Source organism: Heptranchias perlo, chromosome 2, assembly GCF_035084215.1.
Source record: "Heptranchias perlo isolate sHepPer1 chromosome 2, sHepPer1.hap1, whole genome shotgun sequence".
Taxonomy (NCBI): domain Eukaryota; kingdom Metazoa; phylum Chordata; class Chondrichthyes; order Hexanchiformes; family Hexanchidae; genus Heptranchias; species Heptranchias perlo.
In genome coordinates, this window is record NC_090326.1 from 10,989,103 (window position 1) to 11,003,238 (window position 14,136).

At 42.7% G+C, this 14,136-nt stretch overlaps 1 protein-coding gene across 1 annotated transcript in view; it reads left to right on the forward strand.

Annotated features, from left to right (window-relative positions):
• The window catches only part of gmds (GDP-mannose 4,6-dehydratase), a 726,937-nt gene that overhangs the window by 254,420 nt on the left and 458,381 nt on the right, over positions 1-14,136 (forward strand). The gene's annotated exons all lie outside the window — the stretch shown is intronic.

Here is a 14,136-nt window from a genome sequence, read left to right on the forward strand (position 1 = left end):
TTGTTCTTCGAGCCGGCGCAGACATGATGGGCCAAATGGCCCCCTTCTGTGCTGTATCTTTTCTATGGTTCGATGGATGGAAAGATGGATTCGGGACACAAAGCAGTGTAAGGATAAATGGGTATTTTTAGGTTGGTGGAATGTGGGTAGTGGTGTTCCCAGTTGGGCTTCTCTTTTGGTTTCCACTATATAAATAATTTGTATATGAGCACAAGAGTTGGCTGATAATTCCAAATTGGGAGGCATGACAAACTGTGAGGAAGATTACAGGAGATGTAGACAGGTTAGTGAACTGAGGAGATAGGTGGCAGGTACAGGTCAATGTAGACCAATGTGAATCAGCACATTTTTGGGAAATAGAACTGTGAAAGCAAGCATAGTCTAAAGATGGTTCCACTTGGCGGGAGAACAGAACGAGGGGCCATAAATATAAGATAGTCACTAATAAATCCAAATAGGGAATTCAGGAGAAACTTCTTTACCCAGAGTGTGGTGAGACTATGGAACTTGCGACCAGAAGGAGTAGTTGAAGCGAATAGCAAAGATGAATTTAAGGCGATGTTGGATAAACACATGAGGGAGAAAGGAATAGAAGGATATGTTGATGGGGTTAGATGAAAAGGGTAGGAGGAGGCTCATGTGGAACATAAATATCGACATGGACCTGTTGGGCCGAATGGCCTGTTTCTGTGCTATACATTCTATGTAATTCCATTTAAATGGTAAGATTCTTAAGAGTGAGAGAACGGAGAGATCTATGGATATAGGCCGAGAAAAGTACGGTCCCTCTGCTTGATTAGTAAGGCCTTGAGCCTCATTTCCATCGAGCCAGTGAGCTGTGTGGAGAGTAAGAGGCAGCCTGTCAATTGGCAGTGTAATTGAAGATCGGGCTGCTGCGATGCTACCCGTGGCCCACAGGTAAGTGAGGAAGGGGGAGGGGTGACCGGATCAGGCCTGTGGGGTGGGGGCATGGTGGGGAGGGCCGATTGTGGCGGGGGGGAGATGGGGGGTTGCAGAGCAGTTGGCCGGCAGCGGCCTGTGATCTTTGAATGTTGGGGCAGGAGAGCTCCTCCCGGCTCCACACTCTGGTGAGTATATTTTAAAACCATACCTTGTTGGCTGTGGCCTAACAGGCAGTCCCCTTAAGGACCATCGGGTAGATGCATGTAGACCTGGCATGTAGACCAGGCAGCCTCAGGGCAACCCAATCTGGCAGTGGGGAACTCAAACAGGCGTTAGCCCCTTATTTGCATATCTACACAAAGGGCCCAACACCTGGTTCATCATGGAAACGGCACACCTTTACCAATATTACGGGCAGCGCACATCCGTCTCCGAATGAGTGTGCGCTTCTTGTCCGCCATATTGGAGGTCACGGATCCTAAAGGTGGGAGGGGAGTAGAGGTAGGAACGGATATTTAAAAAGAAGCCATACGGGATTCTGAGTTTTATACTACAAAAGCAAGAAAGTGATGTTGAATTTGTACAAGACATTTGTGATGTTGGTCAGGCCACAGTTGTAGTATTGCTTGCAGTTCTTGGCATCCCTTTAGGAAAGACATTAGAGTTGTGGAAAAGGTACAGTGAAGATTCACTGGAATGATACCAGGAACGAAGGATTACAGTTATGAAGAAAGGCTCAAACAACTGAGGCCTCTTTCTCTTGGAGCAGAGAATGTTAAGGGGATCAAAGTGAGCTTTTTAAAATGATGAAAGGTTTTGAGATGATAACCAGTGAAAGGTTGTTTCCATTAGTTGACGAATCAGAAAAACGGGGGCAGAGACTCAGGACTATCACTTGAAGAATGAAAGGGAATTACATAGAATTTACAGCATAAAAACAGTCCATTCGGCCCAAGTATTCTGTGCCGGTGTTTATGCTCCACGCGAAAATATTAAAATAAATGTTTTCACGCGCACAAGTTAAAGGAACATGGAATGCTTTACCACAAAGGATTATTGAGGCAAAGCCTATAACATCATTTAAAAGGGAATTGGATAATTATTTAAACAGGAAAAATATAAAAAGGTACAGAAAATAGGCAGAGAAATGGGATTACAGTCGATAGTTTATGCTGAATACCAACAACAACAAAAGCATGCAGGAATGAATGGCCTTCTGTGCTGTCATTTATGATAATTGATATTTGCAGAGCAAAGTAATAATGATTTTTTAAAGTTGGTCCTTGTAGTTTCTGGTGGTAGAGCTTTAAATTCAGAGGACCCAGTTAGTGGAGCTCTTCCAACTCCTGCTGGCGAGTTACTGCTGTAGGATACGTGGAAATCGCACAGCAACTTCAGGCGAGCGGCAGATGCGCAGTTAAACACTCAAAATCCGGAAGTTGCTGTCTGAGATGCGTCACTCTGCCGTTAGCTTCGCGGAAACGGGATCTCGCTGTCTGACTCACCGCTCAAATGCATTGAGCGGCGTGAAGTCGATGTATTTGCGCAGTAAATACGAACTAAACTCCCCACAGAAAGTTAGGGCTTCTCCATTTCAGTCTAAGTACCCTTTTAATGATGCGATAAATGTTAATTCCTGCCAGTCAATCTCTCTGGCACTGAAAATTAACAATTACAAGCGTGCAGTCTCATTCTTTCAGCTTTAAATTGTTGGAGATTTTTTTTTAAAAATGTAAAATAATTTTTTTTTCACTTTGTCTTTCTTTTCTGTCTCTTAATCCAATCTTTTCTCCCCTCTCTACTTCTCTTTCTGTACCTGATTTGACATTGAATTCACCATTCCAATTTACACTTCCTTCTCAGTCCTTGCGCTGTTAATTTCATAATCCTTCAATCTGATTGGTTAAGGAGATACCCAGTTGCTTGCCCTGTTCACTCAGATCCCAGATGCCCTGTAGGGGGCGCTGCGCTGTTTCCATCTCACACCTCCAGCAACTTGCAGCGCAAAATATCATGGAGTTAAACGAGCATGGGCAAGTCTAACTAACGGCGGGCGCTGGTCGCTGAGCGGTTACAGCAAATTCTGGGCCAGTAAATTTAAGATTTTCAAAAACATTTTTTTTATACAGGAGAAAAGTTGTGCAGTAGTTTTAGCACTGATATATTATTGGTGGGTATTCTCAGCACAGCATTTGCATGAGTGTACTATGATGGCCTAATTATGGTTATTTGCACTTTCATTAAACATATTTCAGGTCCTAGGCAGGCACAGAGTGAGGGCCCAGACAGACAGGAATGCACAGAAGATATCCCAACCTCCATGGGTTGTTTTGGGTTGGGTCACTTTTTCTGTACAGTGGGGGACCAATGGTGGTGTTTGTTCTCATTGGTGTTAACCCGTTTCTCCCTATGCAAGGGTGTGTTAACAGACTTATGAGAGGGCACTTGTGGTTTAGGTCTCCAGGAAAGGGAATCAGTCTGCTTGATAGTTCTCCAATTCTAGACGGAGCCAATATATCATGGGCTCTAACTGGCATATTCCCCGCATGTCCATAATCCTTAAGTTTCTGGTGGGATGCATAGAGTTGCACCACAGTGGGGCAGGGCGGGGGTTTATTCATCTCGCAGTGAGCTATGCTGCTTTTTGTATCTCAGGCAGATCTTCCACTCCTGGAGATGGGTGGTGTCCACAGGGGAGTGGGTCTACGGGGATAACTGAGTGGGTCATTGCCTTTGTGACACCCTGGATCACTTCCCAAAATGGTTGGATTTGGTGCACTATGGCCATATCCTCTCCAGCATTCATCTAACAGAGAAGGGCAGAATCTATGAAGTTTATGCAAGAAGTGTTGGGTGTATGAAATTTGAGTTGATCCTCGTGTGTTCCACTGCAAACAATGGTTGTGAGGTTTGTTCCCATATTCTGTTCCATTCTTTTTCTGTTATTTGGTGACTAGAACCTACTCCTATGCTCCTTTTAGACAGTCTGTTGGTTCTTCAAAGTGGAGGTGTAGGGTAGACATATATTTACCAACATATATTGGACAATGTACAGGGAAGACATATATTTAGAGGTATCGGGGGCTGAGATGGTGTAGTGTCATTGGCCTGTGAAGGAAGTACTTGATTTGGAAGTGCCTGAATACATGGGTGGATTTTTTCCATGTTTTGTTGAAAGGACAAGATTTTAACCTTTTGAAAAGCTGGCTGCTCCTGGTCTTGCCCTTTTCATGTCCGCTCTGAATCCACGTAGCTCGTAAATCTGGGACAATTTTGATGGCGATTGTAGGGAGGGCTGACAGACTCCGCAGATTCTTCAGTCTTGCAACTTAATTGAAATTAATTTTGGATGATTCTGATTTTTCTCATACTTTTACATTGGCTTTTACTCTATAGAATCATAGAATCATAGAAGTTACAACATGGAAACAGGCCCTTCGGCCCAACATGTCCATGTCGCCCAGTTTATACCACTAAGCTAGTCCCAATTGCCTGCACTTGGCCCATATCCCTCTATACCCATCTTACCCATGTAACTGTCCAAATGCTTTGGACATGGTGCCATCAGTGTAAGAGTTGAAATTTGATCAAATATCTGATACCATGTTTTAATTCTTAAATTCTAGATAACTGTGAAATCCTGGAGGAAGCCTTGGTGTGTGTTTTGCTGCAAAATTACAAATTTGTGAAGTGGCATGCCACGTTACTGTACAGAACAAATAGGGGCAAGGGATCAGGTTTGATCCCTGGTCTGTGTTTTCAATCTCAGTGGGACTGCATAATTGACTTCAGCGTATCTGAGCTGGGGTTGGAACATTAACGACGGTCCCTGTTCCTGATCAATATCCAGTGATCTCTGCTGGAAGAGTGAGTGTGTATATGTGTGTATATCAAGGTGACTGGATTGGGCTTGGCTCTGATGCCCTCATGTTGAGTAACAGAGACTCAGTGTGCAGTCTCTTACCTGAGGAACGACCACTCAGGTAAGGTACTCCAGCATGAATCAGCAGCTTAAAGAAGAAGACAGATAATTAGGAGAGAACATTGAATGAGAAAAAAAATAGACCTCTGAGTATGTATATAGATTTAAGCTCAATACAATAATTCGCAATAACTGACATTTACAATAAGTGCTTTACAGAGAACTAAACCACTAAATAATGTCAAACCGTCTGACCTCTAAGGTCAGAGGGCAAGTGCTTAATGTAGTCTAACATAAAGAAGTAATTTATTTTCCTGTAAATCACTCCTGGTTTGTTTTATTCCTACCTCACATTGTTTAGTTTAGCATTTTCTATTTAAAATGATATGTTTATCTTTATAAAGTAAGTGTTTGTTCTGTTTTGTGCAGACTCATTGGTCCAAAGAAGTCCGATGCTGAGCATTTCACAGGCTGATGTTGGGTGAGATGTGCATACAGTATTGTACTTTACATCAGTACTCAGCAGCTAGGCAGCAAAAAGCAGCACATTGGTCATGGTGAGAGCAGCAAAGTGGAAGAGGACAAGTTAAGCAGGCTTGATGTGGAGAGGTTTTTGTGGTGGTCTGGAAGGCAATGTAAACACATGTGGAAAGCTTATATTCTTTGCAGAAATAAACCATCAGCCCACGTGTAATAATAGGAGAGATGTGGCTTTTAAATTCTTGGTGTATAATCATTTTAAATGAAGGAAACTACGGCCTCGATTTTTACTCCGAGCTGTGGAGGACGGTGGGGTGGGGGGGAGGATTTCCGGACGGGTAAACCGGAAGTATGGGTCTCCCTGACGTTCTGGCGATTTTGACGTCAGGACGTCTTTTATTAAATTTTTTCATTAGGCTTCCCGCGCGACAGCCAGATTGAGAGGCTGGCTGCCTGTCGGATGGGAAAGCAGCTGGGGAGCAGCTGCAGGTAAATCGGACATCGGGAGGAGGGGAAGGTGGGAGTGGTGGTTGGGGCCGGACATCGGTGGTGGGGGTGGGGGTGTGTTGGGTTGGAGACATCGGGGGTGGAGACATGGTGGGGGTGGAGGCGGGTTGGAGAATCGGGGGGAGGGCGGAGACATCGGGGGGAGGGATCGGAGACATTGGTGGGGGGCAGACATGGGTTTGGCGGGGTTGTGGGAGGGAGGCAATGACATGTCGATTCGCAGCAGGTTGGCTTGTTGGACCTGGAGGAAACATTCCTGCTCCTGGTCCACATGCAATGAAATAAAAGCACTTTCCCGTTGATCCGGGCCTTCTCATCTCCTCTTCGGTGGCGAGAATCAGACGGCCCGGGAATCCTGGCCCCCCAGGAGTTAAAAATACAAAAGTCATTAAAGTGGATGCCCGCAGCTTCCTTAAAAGATTTTACTGACTGACCCACCTCCTGAGAGCGGATTGGTCACCCGCCCCGCCCCAACCCCCCTCTGTTAAAACCGGAAGTGGGCAGGTTGGAGGCGACTTGGCGTTGGGTATTACATTTTTACAATTTTTACTTCCCCCACCCCCCCACCCCCAACTCACCTGTCCTTGGGGATTAAAATTATCCCCTATCTCACTGAAGATGGTGGGATTTTTTTAGACTTTTCAAAAAAAAACCAAAATTTTAATTCTCAATATATGACTGTCTCTGGAGTGATTTTTTTTTGGATGGCGAGGAAGATAATGCTATGCCTAGACACCCACAATAGTTGTCTTCGTGAGCATACAGAGGCTTTTATTACAAAAAGAATATTTTTATGACTTTTTCATTAGGAAGGTTCCTGTAAGCAAAAGAACATAAGAAATAGGAGCAGGAGTAGGCCAATCGGCCCCTCGAGCCTGCTCCGCCATTCAATAAGATCATGGCTGATCTGATCCTAACCTCAAGTCTAAATTCATGTCCAATTTCCTGCCCGCTCCCCGTCACCCCTAATTCCCTTTACTTCTAGGAAACTGTCTATTTCTGTTTTAAATTTATTCAATGATGTAGCTTCCACAGCTTCCTGGGGCAGCAAATTCCACAGACCTACTACCCTCTGAGTGAAGAAGTTTCTCCTCATCTCAGTTTTGAAAGAGCAGCCCCTTATTCTAAGATTATGCCCCCTCGTTCTAGTTTCACCCATCCTTGGGAACATCCTTACCGCATCCACCCGATCAAGCCCCTTCACAATCTTATATGTTTCAATAAGATCGCCTCTCATTCTTCTGAACTCCAATGAGTAGAGTCCCAATCTACTCAACCTCTCCTCATATGTCCGCCCCCTCATCCCCGGGATTAACCGAGTGAACCTTCTTTGTACTGCCTCGAGAGCAAGTATGTCTTTTCTTAAGTATGGACACCAAAACTGTATGCAGTATTCCAGGTGCGGTCTCAGCAATACCTTATATAACTGCAGCAATACCTCCCTGTTTTTATATTCTATCCCCCGAGCAAAAGTACTTTGTAAGACTGGTATATCAGAGAGAAAAGACTCACATTCGGACAGCACCTTACAGCATCTCTCAGTAATGTCTCAAAGTGCTTTGCACATAATGAATTACTTTGAAGTGCACTGGCAAATGTAGGCAAATGCATAAATTATTCAGGTGCATAGTCACAAATAACCAAAATAGTCTTTTTTGATGTTTTGTAATTTAAAGAATTATGTCTGCCAGCAACTCAGGAAAAACATGACATTTTTTTCAGCCTTTTATCCCCCAAGGCAAGACTGCCCCTTTCAAGTTGGCATGTTCTGTGTTTTTACTGTTTCAATTCAAAGTTCTGATAGACCAGCTGATTCCAGTTTATAATCTCCAGCATTTATATTCAACATTTATACCGGGTTAAAACTATTCTCCAGTATTTATGGATTCATTTAATGCTATGTTTCTCCTGTATATGGCTTCAGAAATGGATTGAAAATAGAGGCTTAAAATAGCTATATGTTACTATGGTTACCAATCAACAAATCATAAATAACTTTAGGTCTACTGTAAATCATTTTTTGTTTCTGGCTTATCACTGTTTCATCAGTTGGTTGAGAACAGTAAGCAAAATCATGCGCAAGCTTAGAGATGTTGCCATTTTCGTAAGAATTTTGGAAAACAGAAATTTGTTGCCAGGTTTGGAAGGGAAATGAGAGTTTGTCACAGATATTGAAAAGGCCTCATTTTGTTCACGGTAATCCAACTACTGTACAGTGCTAGAGAATTATTTAAACTGATGGGAAACAATTCTGCTATAATGTTAACATATGTTTTGAGACCTTTTACACAGTACCTTTTTATTTACAAGTAAAACTACTAACTTTGTTTGTATCTTGCTGAAATGCACGCACATAATAAAAGTACATACAGGCAAGAATATATTTTTTTTCCCTTTTTTGCTGGTGGGGTTACGTGTAGCGTGACATGAACCCAAGATCTTTGTGGGGCCAGGAAACCCCACCAGCAAAAAAGGGAAAAAAATAAATAAATAAATTTATGTTTTTAATATTCTCTCTCTCTCTCTGCCATTTGGGTTTCTTTCTGTCTGTCTGTGTAATTGACACAATGTATATCCAGTGTACTGGGACGTGCTGTTCTCCGTGACTGGCCTGTTTGAATAACAACAACACCTTTTGATTGGTGTGATGGTGTCCCAGCCTAGTATAAGATATGCGATTTGAGAACCTTTTCACTCATTCACCTGATGAAGGGAATAATCTCCGAAAGCTTGTGATTTTAAAATAAATTTGTTGGACTATAACCTGGTGTTGTAAGATTCCTTACATTTATAAATATATTGTAAGATATCCTCCCATGTTTGGACCTGAGCACCCTGTGATTTAAGACCAATCTCGCCATCAAAACTCAATATAAAATTCAACAGTTGAAAGACTTACAACTAACTTTAATGCCCTTTTGCTTTCTTAATATTAATTTTGAGTACTATTTATTTTTAAAAACAATGAGGGCTTGTTTTTACATTCAGCGAGGTTTGGGTGTGAGGCGTTACAGGGTGAATGCAAAGCGCAGTCACAGGTACAGAGTTCAGGTGACAAGGGTGGAAAGCAGCAGCTGGCTGGCAGGAGTGAGCGAAAAATTGGGAGTCCAGAGGCTCCCTGACTAGCAGGTAAATCGCTGGAAAGGGGCTTTGACACGGTCGCACAGGACAGGAGAGAAGGGAAGGGAGTCCGGGGAGGAGGAGGCTGTGACGTTCCTTGTGGGGCCTGGAGGAGTACTCCTGGCTCCTCCTGGCCCCACAAAGAAAATATTTCAACTTACTTGGAGGGCCTCTTGGTCCTCCCGACAGCTGCTGACCTGCCTTCCCCTGGCGGGAAAGCGGCAGCAGCTTCCCCGCTCAGGCCTGAGTTAAAATCCGATGGGACCCTGGTTTGCATAAATGAATGAGGCTGCCACCTACCTCCGTCGATCTGCAGTGGTGGTTAGAGAGATTTCAGCGGGAATGAGGCAGTGTGGCTAAACACTTCATTGTAAAGCCCCTCCGTCTGGGTGGGCAGTGTTAAAATTGCCTCCTAAGTCTTGATGACACTGTTGGGGATAGACTTTGCAGGCGAGGCTACTGAGCCTGGTGATGCAAATGGAGTGAACTTACTTATCATGTGCATAGTTGAAATGATAGGATTCCTGAAGCACCATGAGTTAATAACTATCTATTGATTTGATTCGCAGCTTAATTGCACTGTCAAGCTGAATAACTCCTCTCAGCCCATTCTCCTGATAAGGTTGTCAGCACTCACTATCCAAACAAATACATATATTTTAAATTTTAAAAAATCAAGGAGTGTAAAAAGGAGTACTAATTGTAACAGTTCGGATAATTTTATTTCTGCTACTGTAAGTACTGGCGATCAGAATGTGTTGCAACTCAGATCTGTTACTTTGAGTTAGTATGTTGCATGCAAAGAATAGCTGAAAATGAATTTAACTTATTAATACATTATCTTAAAGATTACATTGATTGATGTGGTGGAACAAATCCAGCCATTCTTTCAGAAGAGCAGTTGGGTGAAGGCAAGTGATTGCAAATATCAATGGGAAATGGGCAACATTTGGAGCTGAATGCAATTATTCAGCAATGAATGTATTTCCTTTACAGAATAGTCGTGAAACAAATGTGTCTCTAGTTCAAAGTTAATACATTAGGATTTTGACTTTTATTTCAACAGTGTGGCCAAGGGGATGTAATACAGTGTGCTAAGGAGTGGCAGGACATAGATTCAGACCTGAGTTATGTATCTCAGCAGTGCAATTGTAAGCAGGTCGCCACAAGGAGGAAAGGAAAATCAAATGGAGAGTTGCACTGGGCTATTCTTCCATGTCCCTTAGCCAATTATCAGAGAGCAGCATTTATAGAGGCCTGGGGTGTGTGACTGACCATATCTACATCTAGGGATATATATGTAGTAAACCATGTTCTGTTTTTGAATTAGGGATGGGCAATAAATGCTGGCCTCGCCAGCGACGCCCACATCCCATGAACGAATAAAAAAAAAATTCCAAGGCCAGCCAGATGGACTGAATTTTTTCCTCTGGTTCTGTATATTCCTATGTTCCTAATTGTGTAATTAGTTACTAAAATAATGTGATATGAGAAACTATTTGGGGATAATTTTTTTCCATCGTAACTTCATATATTACCAATTCCATTTTGTTTCAAGTTATAGCTGATCAATGTACTTCGCTGTATATAGTGCAGAAAAGATTGTCTACGATATCAATGTATGAATGCTTAAAACATTTGTATGACATTCTTTAGTGTGCTAGGGGAGGCGTTAACCCATTTAAAATAAACATTCCTGCAATAAAATGGGAGACAGAGGAATGTTATACAAACATATTAAGTGTTCATCCACCAGGATATTCCTGATGGTAATTTCCAGGCTCATGTTCCTGCATGCATCCTACAACATTTTGTTTGGTTCAAGCTTAAATTAAATTGAAAAGATGGTAATCTGTGAGTATAAAAACCTAAATACATGAACATTGAAGAACATTGCTTTTATTCATTTTACATCAGACTGGCAAATATTTTTGCTGCTGTGTTCATGTTATTAATTTTTTTCTTAAATTATATAAATGTGTCTTGAATGTGTGCAGTAATATCTGCAAGATCAATTCATTAAAAGTTTGGCAAAGATATTAATTTAATTATCTTGTTAATTTTGTGTTTTTTTTAACTACAGATTTATAAGCCGTTCTAAAATAGGCATTCAGTTCACTATTTAATTAGATCTAGGCAATTGCTTTATTTGGAATGGTATGGGAGGTTTTGAAACGGGAGTGTTGCCTTGGTAAAATAAATAAAAAATTAACTACTTGTGTTTATTAGCTATTTAAATTGGGGAGTTGCTCATGCAGAAACTTGGAGCCTTGACCTCATTGATGTCTCGTTGGGAGCCAGTAACCATGGCCCTCGGATATGATGTAATAACTTGTGAAGCACTGAAAGCCATAAGTATCATGTACTATTCGTTATTGTGGAAGTCAGATGCCAAAAAAATTAATTTTAGCTAGCAATTATGGAACCAGGGAATTATTTGACATTTGCCAGTTGTGTGACACACTGCCAAAAACAATGAGTGGAATCATTAACGAGGATTGCGCAATTATGTGACGATAAGAGGCATGTGCCTATTTGGTGCATCTAGTCCTGTACTGCTTGTTGTTCTAACTGTGTTCATCATTAATAGAAAGCAGCGTGTACACATCCTGTAACCTTATTTCCTTATTTATTGTGGGTATCCTTCCTTTACTGAGATACACTTCCTTTGTAATAAAGCAGTGAAAACCCATCCTTCATGTAAACTTTATTTGGACAGTCTCTCACTTTGGTATCGTCACGTAAACCTTTGAGGTCGAGTACAGCATCAACTTCTCTGACTGCATTACTACACTTAATATTCACAAAAAACACTGAATATTATAGAAACTAGACAACTGAAAAACTGGTAATGATATATAATAATAAAATATATTTTGTATTTAATATGTGGATAACAACAGAAAGCAGTTTGACAGAACCGTAATAAGGGTGGATAAAATTAAACTTGGTGGTAATTGAGAGCATGAAAAACCTGGAGAGTATATACCGCAGAACCAACAAGCAAACCAGAGAATTCCTGTGTGCTAATGCATGTTTCAACAATGCTGGTTCAGCAAGTAGTGGTTTACGTTTGCATTTGAACCTCAGCAGAGAGGAGACAGAGTGTTTCCAGGTGATGAAACTGTCTGATGTGCGCTGCTAGTATTTGTATCAGAATTCATAGATTTATATTTAGAATCTTGAGGTAATACAGCTCTTGTACTCGAGCCAAATCATCATGCTCGCAATTCTTGCATCTGGGACTGGGTGGCACAGTGGGTTCGAACATTGTCCTTCCATCACTGGAATCTGTTTTGAAGCTAACACATATTGATGGAATGAAAGCCTTCTCTGCTGGCCAGCTATAATATTCCAAAATAAAATGAGTTAGGGCAATCTCAACCAAGTTTTATATGGGCACAATGCACAAAACTGTCTATAATTCAACACAAATTGGAACTAAAATTGACATCTCACTCACCATTGCCAAAAGAATAACTGTTGTGGGTAATGTAAATGCCATAATGGTGTTGTAGGTGGGGCTTTTCTATGATTAGTGTAGAGGAGCTTTACAGTGCATCTAGTTCATGTTTTACCTGACCTTGGAATGTTTGATGCTACCAGTAGGTGCCATCATCCAGTACGGCCATCTCACAAGAATTAACAATCAAAGAATCCAAGAAATTCTTGTGCTACTCTGACTATCTTGTAGAGGGCCGACAGCCTGAACACATTTCATGGATGTTGTCGAGGATGGACTCTGGCATAGAGTAGGCCAGTGTTATGAAGTACTCGCTGCCTTTGGCCTGCACCGAGTACAGGAGCAAGAGATTGGTTTTCTTTGCAGCTTGCCAAACGTAACTAATATTTTACCACGTCATTTTGTGCAGCGCTGAAGTTGGTGACTCTAGCAAACAGGACTTAATGGGGGTTAAATTGGACCGCGTAGCGCCAGTTTTTTAGGCGTTACGCGGCCACCTAAGGTTTCAAAATGGTGTCCAAGATGCGTGCACACACTTCCGATCGCACAGGAAACCATGTTGGTAAAGGGGTTTGCGTGCTCGCCTAACGACCGCCGGCAGTATGTAGAGCAGGCAGATCATGATGTGGATCAGTGAGCAACCCCATTTTGAAGCCACTGCTGCTATTTTGGAACTCCACTCTCCAGCCTACGCCTTAACCTCGCACAGCTGAACACGACGTTAAACGGCATGAAAGACTCCCCACCATCGCTATTGAAAGGGATCATGAAGTACTTACAGGTTAGTTGCTGGATTGTTTCTTCTGGCTGCTGGTCAACTTGTATGCGTTTTTGGAGGTTTCCTATACTCGGCTAAAGTTTCAGTATTCCACAGGGAGTGGTCTGGCTGGTCCTGCAGTCCTTTTTGTGCCATTTAAAATATTACGCTCAAAGAAGTTGCTTCCAGACATGGGTGGCCTGGTAGGGTTTCCTCTGGGTATTGAACATGACTGGGAAAATGGAGAGGGGCCACGCAGAGCAGGACAAGCTGCGAGAAGAGGGAGGAGGAGGAGCAGGGCACTCAGCAGGAGGCCATATCCGCAGAGCGTCTTCAAGGAGCAATTCTCTTACCTCAACTTCAGCGAGGACCAGTGTATGAGGCGTCTTCACTTCACAAAGGAGGCAGTCACTGAAATCTGTCAACTGCTGCAGCCGTAATTGCAGCCTCAAAGCAAGGTAAGGACAGCATTACCTGTGGCTGTCAAGGTCACCGTGGCTCTTAATTTTTATGCCTCTGGCTCCTTTCAGGCTGCTGCTGGAGATATAAGCAACATCTCACAGTTTGCAGTGCACTGCAGTATAAGGAAGGTCGCAGAAGCTCTCTATACAATGAGAAACACGTACATCCCTATTGCCAAAGACAAGTAGGAGGAGCAAGCACTGAGGTTTTGCATGGACTGCAGGCTTCCCCATGGTGCAGGTTGCCTTGCGTGTTCCTCATCTGAACTCTGCCATATTCATCAACAGAAAGGGATAGCACTCCCTCAACGTGCAACTGGTGTGCGACCACAGGCAGTGCATCATGCAGGTCAATGCCCACAATCCTGGCAGCCGTCATGATTCTTTGATTCTGCCACAATCCTCTGTTCTACCTGTATTCCAACCAGCACGGCAAGTCAAAGGCTGGCTAATGGGCGATAAGGGTTATCTCCTCATGACATGGCTCATGACTCCGGTCAGGTACCCACACACACCTGCACAG